This window comes from Crocuta crocuta, unplaced genomic scaffold, assembly GCF_008692635.1.
Source record: "Crocuta crocuta isolate KB4526 unplaced genomic scaffold, BGI_CrCroc_1.0 scaffold190, whole genome shotgun sequence".
In the NCBI taxonomy this organism is placed as follows: Eukaryota; Metazoa; Chordata; class Mammalia; order Carnivora; family Hyaenidae; genus Crocuta; species Crocuta crocuta.
In genome coordinates, this window is record NW_027527955.1 from 420,120 (window position 1) to 439,768 (window position 19,649).

Consider the following 19,649-nt stretch of genomic DNA (forward strand, 5'->3'; position numbering starts at 1 on the left):
CTTCTTCTTTGCCAATTCTGATGCCTTTGATTTCCTTTTGTTGTCTGATGGCTGATGCTAGGACTTCCAGCACTATGTTAAACAACAGTGGTGAGAGTGGACATCCCTATCGTGTTCCTGATCTCAGGGGAAAGCTCTCAGTTTTTCACTGTTGAGGATGGTGTTAGCTGAGGGCTTCTCATAGATGGTTTTTATGATGTTTAAGTAACTCCCTTCTATCCCGACTTTCTCGAGGGTCTTTATGAAGAAGGGATGCTGTATTTTGTCAAATGCTTTTTCTGCATCTATTGACAAGGTCATATGGTTTTTATCATTTCTTTTGTTAATGTGATGTATCACATTGTTTGATTTGCGAATATTGAACCATCCCTGTAACCCAAGAATGATCTTGGTGGATAGTTCTTTTTATGTGCTATTGGATTTGATTTCCAAGTATCTTGTTGAGGATTTTTGCATCTGTATTCATTAAGGATATTGGTCTGTACTTCTCTTTTTTTGCGGGGTCTGGCTTTGGAATCAAAGTGATGCTGGCTTTGTAAAATGAGTCTGGAAGTTTTCTTCCATATCTATGTTTTGGAATGGCTTGAGAAGAATGGGTATTAACTCTATTTTAAGTGTCTGGTAGAATTACTCAGGGAAGCCATCTGGCCCAGGGTTCTTATTTGTTGGGAGATTTTTGATAACTGATTCAATTTCTTCACTAGTTATGGGTCTGTTCAGATTTTCTATCTCTTTCTGTATGAATTTTGGTAGTGTATGTGTGTGTTTAGGCATTTGTCAATTTCTTCTAAGTTGTCCTATTTGTTGGCATATAATTTTTCATAGTATTCCCCGATGACTGCTTGTATATCTAAGGTTGTAATAAATCCATTTTCATTCATGATTTTGTCTCTTTGGGTGCTCTCTCTTTTCTTTTTGAGAAGACTGGCTAGAGGTTTCTCAATTTTGTTTATATTTTCAAAAAACCAACTCTTGGTTTCATTGAACTGTTCAACTGTTTTTTTGGATTCTACATTGTTTATTTCTGCCCTGATTTTTATTATTTCTCTTCTTCTACTGGGTTTGGGGTGCTCTTGTTGCTCTCCTTCTAGTTTCTTTAGGTGTCCTGTTAGGTTTTGTGTTTGTGCTTTCTCTAGTTTCTTGAAATATGCCTGAAGTGCAATGTATTTTCCTCTTAGGACTGCCTTTGCCACATCCCAAAGAATTTGGATTGTTGTATTTTCATTTTCATTTTTTTTCCATATATTTTTAAATTTCTCCTCTAATTGCCTAATTGGCCCATTCCTTCCTTAGTAGGCATTGTTTAACCTCCATGTTTTTGGAGGTTTTCCAGACTTCTTCCTGTGATTGACTTCAAATTTCATAGCATTGTGATCTGAAAGTGTGCATGGTATGATCTCGATTCTTTTATATTTTTTGAGGGCTGCTTTATGACCCAGTATGTGATCTACCTTGGAGAATGTGCCATGCGCACTTGAGAAGATAGTGAATTCCATAGCCTCAGGATATAGAGATCTAAATATATCTATCAAATCCATCTGGCCCAATGTGTCATTCAAGTCCATTGTGTCTTTAGTGATTTTCTGACTAGTTGATCTATCCATTGCTGTTAGTGGAGTATTAAAGTCCCCTGCTATTAGCACATTCTTATCCATAAGATTGTTTCTGTTTGTGATTAATTGTTTTACATATTTAGGTGTTCCCATATTTGGTGCGTAGACATTTATAATTGTTAGCTCTTCCTGATGGATATACCCTGTAATTATATAATGCCCTTCTTCATTCCTTGTTACTGCCTTTAAAGTCCAGTTTGTCTGATATAAGTACAGCTACTCCAGCTTTCTTCTGACTTCCAGTAGCATGATAGATATTTCTCCATCCCCTTACATTCAATCTGAAAGTGTCCTCAGGTCTAAAATGAATCTCTTTTAGACAGTAAATAGATGGATTTTGTTCTTTTATCCATTCTGCTACCCTATGCCTTTTGATTGGAGCATTTAGTCCATTTACATTCAGTGTTATTATTGAAAAAGATGGGTTTAGAGTCATTGTGTTCTTGGTAGGATTCATGTTTGTGGTGGTGTCTCTAGTACCTTGTGTTCCTTGCAACATTTCCCTCATAGTGTCCCCCTCAGGATTTCTTGTAGGGCTGGTTTAGTGGTGATGAATTCTTTCAATTTTTGTTTATTTGGAAAGACTTTTATCTCTCCTTCTATTCTGAATGACAGGCTTGCTGGATAGAGGATTCTTGGCTGCATATTTTTTTTTGTTCATCACATTGAAGATTTCCTGCTATTCCTTTCTGGCCTGCCAAGTTTCAGTAGATAGGTCTGTCACCACTCTGATAGGTTTCCCTGTGTATGTTCGTGCCCTTTTATCCCTAGCTGCTTTCAGAATTCTCTCTTTGTCGTTATATTTTGCCAGTTTCATTATGATATGTCCTGCAGAGGATCAATTCAAATTACGTCTGAAGGGAGTTCTCTGTGCCCTTGGAATTCAATGTCTGTTTCCTTTCCCAGATTGGGGAAGTTCTCAGCTATAATTTGTTCAAGGACTCCTTCCGTGCCTTTCCCTCTTTCTTCCTCTTCTGGGATTCCTATGATACGGATATTGTTCTGTTTGATTGTATTACACAGTTCTCAAACTGTCCTTATGTGTTCCTGGATCCATTTATCTCTCTTTTTATAGGCTTCCTCTTTTTCTATAATTGTGTCTTCTAATTCATCTATTCTCCTCTCTGCCTCTTCAATCTGTGCATTAGACTACTCCATTTTATTATGCACCTCATTTATAGCACTTTTAAAATTCATCACACCTACTTTTAAGCTCCATAGTCTTTGTAGCAATAGCTTCTCTGATGTCTTCCATGCTTTTTTTCAAGCCCAGTGATTAACTTTATGACTCTTGTTCTAAATTCTTGTTCAGTTATGTTGCTTATATCTGTTCTAAGCAGCTCTTTAGCTATCATTTTTTCCTGGAATTTCTTTAGAGGAGAGCTCTACCATTTCATCATTTTGGCTAGCTTTCTCTCTCTTGTTAGTTTTAAAAGCTTGTTATGCACTTTGGTCCTGTGAGTATTGTTATATTAAAGAAGGCTCATTGACTGTCTAGGGCCTCTCCATTCAGGAAGTGTTCTTTTAATGTTGTCTCTTCGTCTCTCTTTTTGTTTGTTTATTTTATTTCCCTCCTCATAGTGGTATTTGGGACTCTCCACCATGTGTACTTTGGCTTGTTTCTTGATGTAGCCCTGGAAAAGAAAAAAAACAGATAAACATACAGGGAACAAAGGCACGCAAACTCTCAGACAAATTCAACAAATGAGCAAACTGAAAGGGAAAAAGAAAAAGAAAGTAAGAAAAAGAAGAAGAAAAAAAAAAGAAAAGGAAGATAAAAGAAAAGAAAAAAAAAACCCAAAAGACAAAGGACAGTCTAAAGGCATAAAACCAGAATTCCCAGCTACAAATAGAGAGCAGGGTGTATACAGTGCTGATGGAAGAGCATATATACAGAGAGAAATGTCATGGCGGAGGAAAGCAAAATTGGACAATGACCAGGAGAGAGGCTAAGAGGTAATTCAGAGAAAGAATGAGGAGAATATGGAAGGAGGAAAGGACAAAAAAAAAGAAGATAATGTTACTCAGAGAAACTATATAGTCTGATAGCCCAGAGAGAGAGAGATAGAAAAGTAGCAGTGTAGGTGTAGAATATATATCTAGAGAATGGATTAAATGTGAGTGCCCAGTCCAGCAGAGGGGAGGTATACAAAAGAGACAAGGGGGAAATATATCTGAATAGAGAGAATTGATCTAGAATTAATCACAGCAGTGCATCCATGTTGGTCTTGCCCTGGGCTCTGGTTAAAAAAAGAAAGTTCTCTAGCAGCAATGGGCGTGATTTTGTGTAGGCAGGTCTTAGCCTCCACTGGGGTTTCTCTGGCCACTCCTTGAGGTCCCACCTTGGTGGTTGTGGGGAGTAAAATGGTGGCACCCCAGTTCCCTCTGGAACCAAGCACCGCAAATCACTCCCTTGGGTCCGATCTCCCTGTGTCTCAGGTGCAGTCAAGGTGGGCTGTGTTCTATGTCCCAAGCCCCGCCTCGTTTCCAGGTCCCAGTCTATGTGCTTAATTGATACCGCCTGAAACACAGTCCTGCAGGTCAGCTGTGGCATAGTTTCAGGTAGGCTGCTTCCCAGCAGCCGGGGATCGAGCCAGGAGAGCAGCGGCGCAGTTTCTGGCCAGGCCACTTCCCCAACGCTGGGGATTGAGCCAGGAGAGCGGCAGAGCAGTTTCTCCTGGCACCGCCTGTTACTGGGGCACCCAGTTCAAAGTCAGCACACCAGCCAGAACTAAGATCACTCTCCATTCTGAGCTGAAGTTTTTCTCTTCTCAGGGACAGTTCTATGAGCAGTTTCAGCCACTCTTGCTTTTCCCCTTGACTCACCGCGGCTCCCCACGGAGGGGATTCCCTCCCTTCCCTCTTGTCTCTGGGTCCTGGCCCATTTTTATCTTCCCCAGTTCGCACTCACGCACCTGTAAGATTGTCTTCCCAGGGTACTCTGTCTCTTTTCTTCCGAAACTCCTGTGGTTCAGTGTCCTATGGCTTCAGGCCTTCTCTGTTTGAGAGATGGGAGCAATGACATGCATGAAGCTCCCAACTTCTCTTCCATCTTGCCTCCCCCTCTGAGTATTTTGAGACTTTAGAGAGTAACCTTTTAAAAACATAGATCAGATCATCTTAGTTCTCTGCTCAACCCCGCAGCAGCACCCCATTGCACTCAGAGTAAATACCAAGGTCTTCAAAGGTATACAAACACCTACACAAACTCTCCATAGTCGCCTCACCGACCTCCCCCTCCAACCGTCTGCTTCTTACTCACACCGCTCCAACACAGTTACCTCCTTATTGTTCTTTGCCTGCACCAGCATGTACACAATTAGGAGCCTTGCACCAGCTGCCCTCTCTGCCCCGGGCATCCTTCTGGCTAACTCTACTCACCTTCACTATCTGCCCAATTCCCTCCGTTTTCACTGAAGCCTCATCCTGACCAACAGCAGTCCACATCTTCCCCAACACTCCTGGTCCTTTTCACCCTACTTCACCTTTTCATTTCTCATAGTACGGATCACCGTCTAACAAGCCGTATGTAGTAGACAGTGAGCAGCACAGCCCAGACCCCTCCAGCAGGACTGAAAAGTTTTTCTCCCAGCTTCTTGGAGTATGGCCTGACGATAGCCTCTCCGGAAACTGCATTTGCTGATAAGAGCTGCCTGGGCCAAAGTGATGCACATTGCATTCAGCAACTGGTCTAAGTGGCCATATAACAGCCTGAGTCCTCTTGCCCAACTTGGGACACTCTGAAGGATAACTGCAGCTTTAGAGCTCCCCACAGGCAGGGTGAGGCTTTGCTGTATCTACTTCACAGCTGAAATTATCCGTGGGCCTATTCCTGCTGCCTCCCTTCCCCACAGGATCGATCCTGAGAGCACACATTTCCAATGCACTTATCTTTGTTTCAATCTGCAACGCCCTGTTTTACTTGCTAGTTATGCTTATTACCATATCCCAAGTCTTTTTTTTTTAATTTTAAAATGTTTTATTTCTGAGAGAGAGAGAGAGACAGTGTGAGCAGTGAATGGTCAGAGAGAGAGGGTACACAGAATCTGAAGCAGGCTCCAGGCTCTGAGCTAGCCATCAGCACAGAGCCTGATGCAGGGCTCGAACCCACAAACCATGTGATCATGACCTGAGCCGAAGTCAGACGCTTAATTGACTGAGCTACCCAGGTGCCCCAGCCATATCCCAAGTCTTAACAGTGCCTGGCACACACTGAACACTCAAATATTTGTCAAATGAATGCTGAAATAGATAATTTCATCTGGCCAAGAAAATTCTGATACCATGGGGCGCCTGGGTGGCTCAGTCGGTTAAGCGTCTGACTTCAGCTCAAGTCATGATCTCACAATTGGTGGGTTCGAGCCCCGCCAACTCTGTGATGACAGCCAGCTCAGACCCTGGAGCCTGTCTTCGGATTCTGTGACTCCTTCTCTCTCTCTGACCCTCCCCTGCTCACGCTGTCTCTATCTCTCTCTCAAAAATAAATAAAAAAACATAAGAAAAGAAAATTCTGATATCTTAAAAAATAGAAATCTCCTTTAGTTTTGTAGAAATAAAATTTTATTCACTGAAATAAGTTGCTAACTGAAACAACAGAAATAGGAATATATATAGACTTCTAGACCTTCCTTTTAGTTCAATTTATAGAAAGGAAAATACATCTTTTTTGTTAATCTAATCTGTTGATACTAGCAGCTTTCTTCTTTCAAAGAGATCCCACACATCTATTTTCCTACATATATAAAAAAAAGTTGCTAAAACGTTATTACATATGTCTTTTACTTGGAGCATCATGTTAACAGTTTTATCCTTTATAATCTTTAAAATTATCAGCACGATCTATAAGTTTCTTCACATACTCTGAAAATATTTCCTATTTGTACTCATGTCCCAGTTATACAATTTCTTTGAATTTTTTTCTTTTCCTCTTACCAGTCCTCTTAAAATATTGGCATGAAATTTGACACAGTACTGCAATTAGAGGTGAGTAATACTGAAAATATGCTCCTGTTAACAAAAGGTTAATATAATTCTTAATTTAAGACACATATTAGGACTTAAATTTTGATTTTCACTAACAGTACATTCATGAAGGATGACTTTGTATTAGACCACCTTCTCACTGAGAAGAGCTAGAAAAAGATCTTGGCCTTTTGAATGTTTAAAGAAATATATATATACATATATACATGTAAATTATTATATATTGATATGTTATACAATTATGATTAATGTATATTAGTCATCAGGATATACATTCTTTTATACACTGTATATATTCTACATTGTATACAAATTCTGCTATATATGCATATAAATTATTATATAATAATATGTTATATGAGTAACATATATTAGTTAATGTATATATATTCTACTATGCTACTATATAGAATCTACATTGTATATATATTCTAATATCTATTTTTTTTTCAGGAGGCTAAGATCCTGGAAAGAATGGAGCCCCCAGAAAAAATGGAAAGACCTCATACTCAACAGGAGAGCCTCATACTCAACCACTTTTCTCACAAGCCTCTTGCAAATCACAACTTGCATGAAACTGAGAGACTGAGCTCAGCAGAAGGCAACAGTTTGGCAGCTGGGGAACAGAACAGAACTTTCAGCAATCATATGGTGCCTCTTCTAAAATCTGTATTTAGGGCAACCACAGCTGTTGAGTCTGAGGGGGCTAAGATCCAAAGAGAATGAAAAATGTTAAGGTGAATTTAATTGCCTGAAATATATTCCCTATAAATTCATGGGGTCCAGAGGTTGAAAAACTAGAAAAAGACAGTGGGAAAATAAACAAGGCTTTGGTACTCTGGCAGCACTGAGAAATTAAAAATTAGGTATTGGAAGCCACCAGGAAGGGGGAGCCTTTCTGAGACTCCAGAGCGGCTATTTCACAGAAAAGGGCAAATCTGGAAAGGAAAACTCCTTTCAACACTTAACTGTAGCTTTACATCAGCTCAGCAGAGTAGTCTACCATAACTAAGTGCCTGTCAGAAACAAAACTCTGAAGAATATAACAGCATGCAAAGCCTCAGATTACTTTGATGATACTTTAGGATCAACTTTCTTTACATTTAATAAATTAGCATGCATGCCAGAAGACAGAAATAAAGCAGTAAAATCTAAAAGAAAAAAAAAAGGACAACAGAGTAGACCCAAAGGTAATCAGGATACTAAAACACTATTAATGTGACTTGAAATATAACTGTGAAGGATATGTTCAAGAAAATTGATAACAAGATGAAAATTTTATTCAGAGAATAGAAATAGTTAATAAAAATCGGTGGCAAATTCTAGACCTGAAACAGTCAAAAAACTAATTTAGAAGCAGATTGGACAGAGCAGAAAAGAGGCAGAGATCATTGGAATATATCCAAACCCAAGCATGGTAAGGCAAGAATAGAACCTAAAAGGTAAATGGGACATAGTAAAAAAATGGAACATAAATCAAAGTCCCAAAAATATAGGATAAAGAGAACAGGAGAAGAGGCAATGTTCAAAAGCATTATGATTTAGAATTTTACAAAAGTGATAAAGGATATCAAGTGATCTAGTGAAGAATCTCACTGAATCATAAGCAGGAAAAAAATCAAATAAATGCGTATCTATCTGTCAAAAATTTTAAATATACCTTCCCTTTTATTCAGCAATTTCACTTCTCAGAAGTATCCCACAGATATAATTTCACTTTAGAGACAGTATGTGAAGGAAGATATCCATTGCTACATTGTTATTTTTTTAATGTTTATTTTTTTTTATTTTGAGAGAGAGAGAAGGGAGCAGAGGAGGTACAGAGAGAGGGAGAGAGAGAGAGAATCCCAGTGAGGCTGCACACTGTCAGCACAGAGCCTGATACAGGGCTCAAATCAATGTACAGTGAAATCATGACCTGAGCTGAAACCAAGAGTCAGACACTTAAACAACTGAACCACCCAAGTGCCCCACTACATTATTAAATTTAAAATAATCTGTCCAACAGCATTTCTCAAAGAACTAGAACAAAGAATTCTAAAAGCACAGAAGACCCCAAATAGCCAAAGCAATCTTAAAAAAGAAGAACAAAGCTGGACGTATCACAATTCCAGATTTCAAACTGTACTACAAAGCTATAGTAATCAAAACAGTGTGATACTGGCACAAAAATAGACATATAGATCAACTGAACATAAAAGATAACCCAGAAATAAACCCATGCTTATGTTGTCAATTAATCAATGACAAAAGAAGTAAGAATATATAATGGAAAAAAGACAGTCTCTTCAATAGTCTGTTGGGAAAACTAAACAGCTACATGCAAAAGAATGAAACTGGACCACTTTTTTACGGCATGCACAAAATTAAACTCAAAATGGACTAAAGACCTAAATGTGAGACCTGAAATAATTAAGCTCCTCAAGAAAACATTGGCAGTAATTTCCTTGACAAAGGCCTCACTACCATATTTATGGATATGTCTCCTCAGGCAAGGGAAACAAAAAAATAAACTAATTGGGATCACACCAAAATAAAATGCTTTTGCATAGTCAAGGAAACCATCAACAAAATGAAAAGACAACTAAATCATCATCATCATCATCACCATCATCATCATTTGGTGAAAAAATGGACAGAGGACCTGATTAGAAACACTTCCAAAGAAGACATACAGATGCTCCAAAGGCACATAAAAAGATGCTCAACGTCACTAATCACCAGGGAAATGCAAATGAGATATCACTTTATACCTGCCAGAATGACTAGTATCAAAAAGACAAGAAAAAACTTGGTGATGATATGGAGAGAAAGAGACCCTCATGCATGGATGGTGGCAATGTAATCTGGTGCAGCTACCATGGAAAACAGTATGGAAGTAATACCATGTGATCCAGTAATTCCACTACTGGGTATTCTCAAAGAAAATGAAAACACTAATTTGAAAGGATATGTGTTTATCAAAGCATTATTTACAATAGCCAAGATATGGAAGCAAATCAACTGCCCATTGACAGATGAATGGATAAGGAATATGTGGTATGTATGTGCATATGTATATCTACACACACACACACACACACACAGTTGAATAGGACTCAGCCACAAAAAAGAATGAGATCATGCCATTAGCAACAACACAGATGGACCTAAAGGGAATCACGCTGAGAGAAGTATGCCAGATAGAAACAATACCCTATGATTTCACTTATATGTGGGATCTAAAACACAAGTGAGCAAAAAAATGAAAAGCAGAAACAGACCCATAGATACAAAGAACAAACTGATGGTTGACAGAGGAGAAGCAGGGCAAGAAGGTGGGCAAAATGGGTGAAGGGGAGTGGGAGGTACAGGCTTACAGTTATGAAATAAACAATTCATGGGAGTGAAAGCTATAGGGAATAGAGTCAATGGGGTTTTAATCCTATTGTATTGTGACTGATGGTAGCAACACTTGTGGTGTAGCATAACATATAGGCTTGTTGCATCACTATGTTGCACACTTGAAACTAGTGTAATATTGTATGTGAACTATATTTCAATTTAAAAAAAATTGGGGCACCTGGGTGTCTCAGTTGGTTAAGCGTCCAACTTTGGCTCAGGTCATGGTCTCACTGCTGGTGAGTTCAAGCCCTGTGTCCGGCTCTGTGCTGACAGCTCAGAGCCTGGAGTCTGCTTCCAATTCTGTGTCTCCCTCTCTCTCTGCCCCTCTCCCACTCACACTCTCTTTCACTCAAAAATAAATAAGCATTAAATTTTTTTAAAATAATCTGAATGACAACTGTAGATAGCAGTAGAAGATATGATATAGCCTCTCTCTCCTCCATCTTCTCCAATCACACTAAATCTGTTCATACTTCTCTCAAACAATGTCTAAATGTCTCTATTGGAAAATAAGTCTTCTGTTCCTTTACGGACTCTCTCTTTTTTTTTTTAAATTTATTTATTTCTAGGAGAGAGAGAGAGAGCGCGTGAGCAGGGGAGGGTCAGAGAGAGAGGGAGACACAGACTCCGAAACAGGCTCCAGGCTCTGAGCTGGCAGTCAGCACAGAGCCCAACGCGGGGCTCGAACCCAAGAACTGTGAGATCATGACCTAAGCGAAAGTCGGACGCTTAACCGACTAAGTCACCCAAGCGCCCCCTTTACGGATTCTCTTTATCATCCCTTTTAGTGAATGACCCACCTATATTGGACCACCCTTCCAATTCTAGATTTTGAGGAAATACCACACATTATGTGACATACATCTGGTTTCCTGAATGGCTGATGATATAACCTAGAAGCACAGAGATAAGTTGAAGGTGAAGTTTGACTAATGGTAAATGGGTGACAGGAGGAAGATAGGCAGATAATGTCCCCTTCTTTTTTCTACTGTGGACTACGTTGAGGCATGGTTCCTCCTTGAAACCTTTATGGAGAAGTCCCCTGTATCAATGAACTAAGCACCCAGCTGTGTATCTACTTTGCTTATCTTGAAGCAGTAGGTAGCATGACAAATATCACATCACATTATGATTCCTACACCCTGCCTAGCCTCAATTTCATCCTCCCTCACTCTCATTTCCCTGGATCTGTACCTCTCAAATAATGTGTTAGTCCTTAATTCTTTCACCCAACTCTACAACCTAGAGAATCTCAGCTAAGGCAATATTAGTTTTTAATTACATACATAAAATGTTATGAAGTCTAATAAATGAAATAATTCTGTATGTTCTGAAGTGGAATTCATCTATCAATCTATCCATAAATAGATAATCAGATAGATGATATAAAGAAAGACAGAGGCAATCACGGTGAAGAACAGTATATCTCTTGGCAAAAATATATAAATTTCTTGTATGATTGAAATATCTTTTGAAGGACACACAAATAATAAATCACAATTATTTCCTCCTAGGTAGGTAATTGGGTAGTAGGGTCATTTTTAAATTTTGTAGCTATATTTGTATTACTCATTCATTAAATTTATGTCTAAAAAATAAATGAATAGTTATCATAAAAAGAAATTTCAAATAAATAAGCAAGCCAGCCAGCCAGCCAAAGCATTTTTATGTTTATACCACAAGAATTTAAGATTCCCCACTTAACAACTGATAAATAAGTGAGAAAGAGGTAAGCAGAACCTGATGCTAGGTCTTGAAAATCATGTTGAGGTTGCTGAAATTTACTCTATGTGCATTGTGTGACTTCACATTGAGAAGAGAATTTTCACTTTGACCGGTAAAGAATGAATCAGATCAGGAAAATGTGGAGGGGAATCAATTAGAGGTTGTTGCAATAACCCAGGTTTGCATTAGGCTCTGACAATAGAAGATATGACAGATAAACTGGTGAGTTTAAATTTTATGTTTTATGTCATTCTGTGAGCAAGTATGTGACTGTCAAAAATAGCAAATTATCTGGATCATATATCATACTTTTTGGCAAAATCATATCTCTATGTTCCTAACAATCATTTTATCTCATTACAGACAAGCAGTCATATTTCACAAAGCAGTTTTCCCCTTTCAGCTTATTTTAATCTGTGTTGCTGATTATTATGATAATTAGTGTCCCAGAATCACCTTACATTTACACTATAATTTGAAAAACTAAATGCTCTCATATTTGTCCAAGAAATATGTAAATAATCTGATTCTATGGACTGCTGCTTATCTCCTAGGAAACCACCATAGTAAAGGGAAATATTGAGGTAAATGCTATCTTAGAAGGTTAAAATACTCCAGTCAGAGACACTGAAATAAGATAAAACAATATTTTCATAAATCAATACTCTTCATACTCAGAGCTTCTTGAGGATATAATGCCTGTTATGGCTTGCTTGCCTTTGAAATTAAATATCTTGTTTTTCATTTTCCCCATTCTTTGGGTTCTACCTGTATAGTCTCTTGGTTCTCAAAAGAAGAAAAGCTTTTCTTTCTCAAAAGAATTAAAAGTTCTTAGAAGAAAACCTTTGAAAGCCATATTTGCCTTCATTTAAAAAAAGGCAGAGGCTAACATATACTGAAGACAAACAACCCCTAGTGATGTGACCACATGACAGAGGAATATGTTGAAGTATCTCCTCACAGTATTTTTAAATGTTTTAAGAAGAAATATACTTGCTTTTCCCGTTGTATTACTAAGATTAGGCTAAGAAGTATCTCCACATTTACATGAAGCTGAACAGGCAGTTCTACCTCTATCAAATTGTAGACAATGGCCTTAGTCAGAAACACAACAAAGAGAACTGACAGAAAACTAAGAAACAAAATATGTTGACTTATTTCTATCAGATTAACAGAGGATCATAATTTATTTCTAATTTGGTAGGGGTTTTTTGGGTAAATGTTTTGTGTGTGCTTTTCTTCTGAAAGATAAAAATGACATTTTCTTTGTCTTTTAGAATTCATATTAGCTACTATAACAAATAAATCTCAAAATATCTTTTGGCCTAATGTGGAAGAAGTTCACTTATGACAGTTTCCAAAATGAAACATTATTCTTCTCCAAGCATTGATTTAGGGACCTGGGATCACTTTATTTACTTTTGTGCTCATATTAACACATGGATTCCAAGATTTCTGTGCTTATTTGCATCAAAGAGGTGATGGGGAAAAGAACATAGAGGAATATATATCTATACATACACACACATATATATCTATACATATATATTCATGTATATAGGTATACACACACACTTTATATGTCACATTTTCTTTAGCCATTTATCTATTGATGAACACTTAGGTTGTTTCCATTTTTTTGGCTATTGTGATAACGCTTGAATAAATATGTGGATGCAGATATCTCTTAGAGATAGTGATTTCATTTCCTTTAAATTATACATCTAGAAGTGGCATTGATGGATCATATGGTAATTCAACTTTCAATTTTTTAAAGGAAACTTTACACTGTTTTCCCTAGTGGCTATACCAATTTACATTCCCATCAATAGTGCATTAAGATTCCCTTTCCTGCACTTCCTCACCAACCCTTGTTGCATCATGTCTTTTTTTTTTTTTATGACACCCATTCTACAGGTGTAAGGTGATAGACCTTTGTGTGTTTTTAAAAAATGCTTATTTATTTATTTTGAGAGAGAGAGAGGGAGAGCAGGCGTGAGCAGGGGAGGGACAGAGAGAAAGGGAGATAGAGAATCCCAAGTAGGCTCCATGCTGTCAGTACAGAGGCCGACGTGGAGCTCAAGAACTGTGAGATCATGACCTGAGCCAAAATCAAGAGTTGGATGCTTAACTGACTGAGCCATCCAGGTACCCCTCTTTGTGGTTTTGATTAACATTTTCTGATGATTAGTGATGTTGAGTAATTTTTCATGTACTTGTTTGGCCATACACATGCCTTCTTTGGAAAAATGTCTCTTCAAGTCACCTGGTCTTTTTGATTAAATTATGTGGGTGGGTTTTGTTTGCTTGTTTATTTTGCAATTCAGTTATATGAGTTCCTTACATATTTTGGATATTAATTCCTTATCATATGTATGGCTTATAAATATGCTCTTCCATTTTTTAGGCTCCTCATTATTCTGTTGGGTTGTTTCTTTTTCTGTGCAGAAACATTTCTATTTGATGTAGTCTCACTTGTTTATTTTTGCTTTAGTTGTTTGTATTTTTGGTGTTATATACCCCCAAAACAATTGTTGCCAAGACCCAGAAAAGGAGATTTTTTCCTTATATTTTCTTCTAGGAGTTCTAAGGTTTCAGGTCTTACATTTAAGTCTAATTCATTTCAAGTTAGTTTTTATGAATGGTGTAAGATAGGGATCCAATCTCATGTGAATACCCAATTTTCCCAAGATTTATTGAAAAGAAATTTTTTTTCCCATTGAGTATTCTCGGCTCCCTCGTGAAATGTTAGTTGACAATACAAACATGGATTTATTTCTGGACTCTTTATTCCAGAAGAATAATTTGGACTATATGTCTATTTTCATGTCAATATTATAATGTTTTGATTACTACAGCTTTTTAATATAGTTTGAAATCAGGAAGTATGATGTCTCTACCTTTGTTCTTTTTCAAGATTCCTTTGGTCATTCAGGATTGTGGTTCCATATAAATTTTGGGATTGTTTTTTCTATTTCTGTAAAAAATGCCATGAGAATTTTGATAGAGATGGCATTAAGTCAATAGACCGATATCATGATAGCATGGGTATTTTAACAATATTAATTCTTTGAATTCATGAATACAAGCTATCTTTCTAATTATTTGTGTTGTCTTCAATTGCCTTTATCAATGTTTTATAGTCTTCAGTGTCTAGATCTTTCACTAGCTTGATTAAATTTACTCCTAAGTATTTTATTGTTTTTGAAACTATTGCACATGGGATTATTTTCTTTATTTTTTCATTAAGGTATTTCATTGTTAGTGTATAGAAATGCAACTGATTTATGTATGTTGAATTTGTATCCTGCAACTTTAATGAATTCATTTATTAGTTATAACAGCTTCTGGTGCAGTCTTTAGGGTTTTCTATATAAAGATCATGTCATCTTCAAACAAAGATGATTTGACATCTTTCTTACCAATTTAGATGCTTTTTACTATTTTTTTTTCTTGGCTATTTGCTTTGTTTAGGGATTCCAGTAATATTCTGAATAGGAGTGGTGAAAGTAGGAAAACTTGTCTTGCTCCTGGTTTTATTAGAGGGGAAATGCTTTCCGCTATTCACTGGAATGAATATGATGTTAGCTATGGGTTTGTCAAATGCAGTTTTTACCATGTTGAGATATGTTCCCTCAATAAACAATTTGATAGTTTTTACCATGAAAGTATGCTAAACTTTGTCAAATGCTTTTTCTCCCTCTTTTGAGATGATCATATAATTTTAGTCCTTTATTCTATTAATGCAATGTATCATGTTTATTGATTTGAATATGTTGAAATATCCTTGCTTCCCAGGGATAAATCTCACTTGGTCTTGGTGAATGACTTTTTTTAATGTGCTGCTGAATTGTTTGTATTTTGTTGGGAAGTTTTATATCTATATTTATCTGAAATATTTGGTTGTAGGTTCTTTGTTTGAGTGTCCTCATCTAGCTTTGGTATCAGGGTATTCTGCCTCACAAAATATGCTTGAGAGTAGTCCCTTCTCTTAAATTTCTTGGAAGAGTTTGAAAAGGATTGGCATTAATTCTTCTTTAAATGTTTACTAGAATTCACCAGTGAAACCATGTAGTTCTGGGCTTTTCTTTGTTGGGAGGTTTAGTCATAAGTGGTTTGTTTGGAATTTCTTTTTCTTCATGAATTAGTCTTGCTAAATTGTATATTTATAGGAATTTACCCACTTCTTCTAGGTTATTCAATTTATTGGCATATAAGGGCCCATAATGATCTCTGATGATACTATGTATTCCTGTGAAGTTTGTTGTAATACCTCTTCTTTCATTTATAATTTTGAGTTCTTTTTGTTTTGTTTGTGGTTAGTCTAGCTAAAGTTTATTAATTTCATTTGTCTTTTCAAAAAACCAACTTTAGTTTTTTTCTATTGTCTTTCTAGTCTCTGTTTCTTCTGTAGTTTTTATTATTTCCCTTCTCTTGCTAACTTGGGATCAGTCTGTTCTTTTTCAAGTTCCATTAGATGTAAATGTATGCTATTTATTTGAGATCTTTTTTTCATAATGTTGGCATTTATCACTAACACTTCTCTCTTAGAACTAATTTTGCTGTATCCCATTAATTTTTCATATGTTATTTTCATTTTTGTCTCAAAATATTTTTTTACTTTCTTTTGAGTTTTACCCATTGGTATGTCCAGGAGTGTGTTTAATTTCCACAGATTTGTCAATATTTCCATTTTCCTCCTGTAATATCCAGTTTCATATCATTGTGGCTAGATGATTTCAATCTTTATAAATTTGCATAGGCTTGCACTGTGTCCCTATATATGACACATCCTAGAGAATGATCAATGTGTGCTTGAGAAGAATGCATATTCTTATACTGTTAGATGGAATGTTCTGTATATGTCTGTTAGGTTCATTTGGCCTATAGTGTTATCCAGGTCCATTGTTTTCTTGTTAATTTTCTCTCTGGTTGACCTATCCAATGTTAAAAGTGGAATACTGAAATGCCCTATTATTATCTATTGCAGTCTATTTCTCTTTCAGTTCCATCTATATTTGTTTTAAATATGTATTTCAATATTGGGTGCATATATATTTATAATCATTATAGCTTCTTCGTTAATCTACCCTTTTATCACTGTGTAGTGTCTGTCTCTTGTGACAGATAATGACTAAAAGTCTGCTTTATCTAATATAACTATGGCTACTTCTGCTCTCTTTTGGTTATTATGAGCATGGGATATCTTTCTTCATCCCTATACTTTCAATCCAACACAGGTGTGTCCTGTGCTCAGTACGTCATGCGATCTTGTTTTACTATCCATTCAATCATTTTGTGACTTTTGATTAGAGAACTTAGTCCACTTGCATTTAAAATAATTATTTATTGGTAAGGACTTACTACTGCCATTTAGTTAATTGTTTTCTATTTTTTTGTTTCATTTTATTTTGTTTAGTTCCTTTGCTTCTTTCTCTCCTCTTACTATTTTCCCTTGAGGTTTATTTTTAAAGTAATGTGCTTTCATTGCTTTCTCCTCATCTTTCTTTTGTATAACTACTGTAGGTTTTTTCTTTGCAGTTACCATGTATTTCTATAAAACATCTTGTAAATATGTCTATTTTAAGCTGATAACAGCTTACCTTCAATCACATATAAAAACTTGACACTTTTACTTTTCTCTCCACATTTTATACTATTACGTCACACTTTACATTTTATTGTGCATCATTTATAAATTATTTTAGCTATAGTTATTTTATTTTATCTTTTTAACTTTTATACTAGAGATAAACGTGACTTACATACCACCATTATGGTATTAGAGTATTCTAAATTTGGCTATATATTTTTCTTTCAGTGATGAGTTTTATACTTTTGCATATCTTCATGTTGCTATCTACTGTTCCTTCATTTAAACTTGAAGAACAACTCTTAGCAATTTTTTTTTTTGTAAGGCAGGTATTATGGTGATGAATTCCTTTAGCTTTTGTTTATCTGGGCATATCTTTATTTTTCCCCTTTTTTCTGATGGGCAGTTTTGCTGGGCATAGTAATTTTGATGGCAGTTTTTTGTCCTTTAGCAGGATGAATACCATTCCCTACTGTCCTGAAAGTTTTCTGCAGAGTAATCTGTTAGCCTTGGTGGTGGGGGCTTCCTTTGTATATGGTGAGTAATTTTTCTCTTGCTGCCTTCAAAACTCTCTCCTTGTGTTTGACTTTTATTTATTTTTATTATAATATGCTTCAGAGTAATCTTCTTTGGGGGTTGATCTAGGGTCCTTTGAGTTTCCTATACTTGGATATTTCTCTACCAAGATTTGGTAAGTTTTCAGCGATTATATCTTTCAATAATCTTTCTTTTCCTTTCTCTCTATTTTCCTTCTGATATCTCATTATGGGGAAGTTTATTCATTTGATAACTCATAATTCACATAAGCTTTCTTCATTATTTTTTCATTCTCTTTTCTTTTTGTCCCCTAACTGGAAAATTTCAAATGTTGTCTTTGAGTTCACTGATTCTTTCTCTTCATGATCAAGTCTGTTGTTGAAACTCTACTGAATTTTTCAGTTCTATCATTGTATCTATCAGCTCTAGGATTTCTGTTTGATTCATTTTTATGGTTTCTATTTCTTTATTAAATTCATTTTGTTCATGAATTGATTTTCTATTTTGTTTAGTTGTCTATCTCTATTCTCTTGTATTTCATTTAGCTTCTTTAAGATGATTATTTTGAATTCTTTTTTGGGCAAAGAGTAAATCTCCATTTCTTTGAAGTTGGTTACACATGCTTTATTGGTTTCCTTTGGTGGTGTCATATTTTTCTTATTCTTCATGATTCATATAGCCTTGTGCTGGTGTCTGTGCATTTGAGAGAAAACTCCTCTTCAATCTTTACAGACTGGTTTCAGTAAATGCATTTTTCCTGTTTGTTCCCAGGGTTATGGGATTACCTATGGAATTTCAGTTATGCTGGGTTGGATCTGGTTATGAGGCTGTTACTGGGTCTGCAGTACAGTCTGTAGCTAGCAGGTTTGTTATTAGGGGCTCAGATGGGCATGGACCCTGTCCGGTCTCTGGGTGGATGGACTGCCTCCAGGAGCTTGCTTAGTGGGGTGGTACTGTGACAAGGGTCCATCTCGGGATCCATAGCTGGATTCAGACAGCCTATTATCAGATGCATGGCAGGTGTGGCTCCTGCCACATCACTGGAAGGACAGTTACGTAGTAACCAAGTTGCCTAGCAGCCAGATGGATCCTTGGGTGGGCAGGACTGATCCTGGACCATGGCTGAGAAAGGCCAGAATCAAGTACCAAATCAGTTTCAGGTTTCCAATCAATCTTTAAGATTGAGGTTTGTAGATCTGACTGGACACACATCTGGGCCTGTCTCCCACCTGGTATCTGGTTGGGATAGACTGGTCCCTGACCATTAATAGAGGGTCTAGAGCACTTTTAAGATCTCCTGAAGCACAGATATGAATGTCTCCTGTCTTGTGACTAATAAACATGGATGTAAAAATTCTCAACAAGTTACCAGCAAATCAAATCTAGTAATACATTAAAAGAATTACTGACCACGATCAAGTAGGATGTATTCCTGGGCTGTAGGGGTGGTTCAATATCTGCAAATCAATCAATGTGATATATCGCATTAATAAAAGGATAAGAACCACATGCTCCCTTCAATAGATGCAGAAAAAGCATTTGACAAAATATAGCATCTTGATAAAAACCCTCAAGAAAGCAGGGACATAAGGAACATAAAGGCCAAATATGAAAGCCCCACAGCTAATATCATCCTCAATAGGTAAAAACTGAGGGCTTTCCCCCTAAGGTCAGGAACATGACAGGGATGTCTATATGTCCATTGTCATCATTGTTGTTTAACTTAGTGTTGGAAGTCCTAGCCTCAACAATCAGACAATAAAAAGAAACAAAAGATATCTAAATTGGCAAAGAAGAAGTCAAACTTTAGCTCT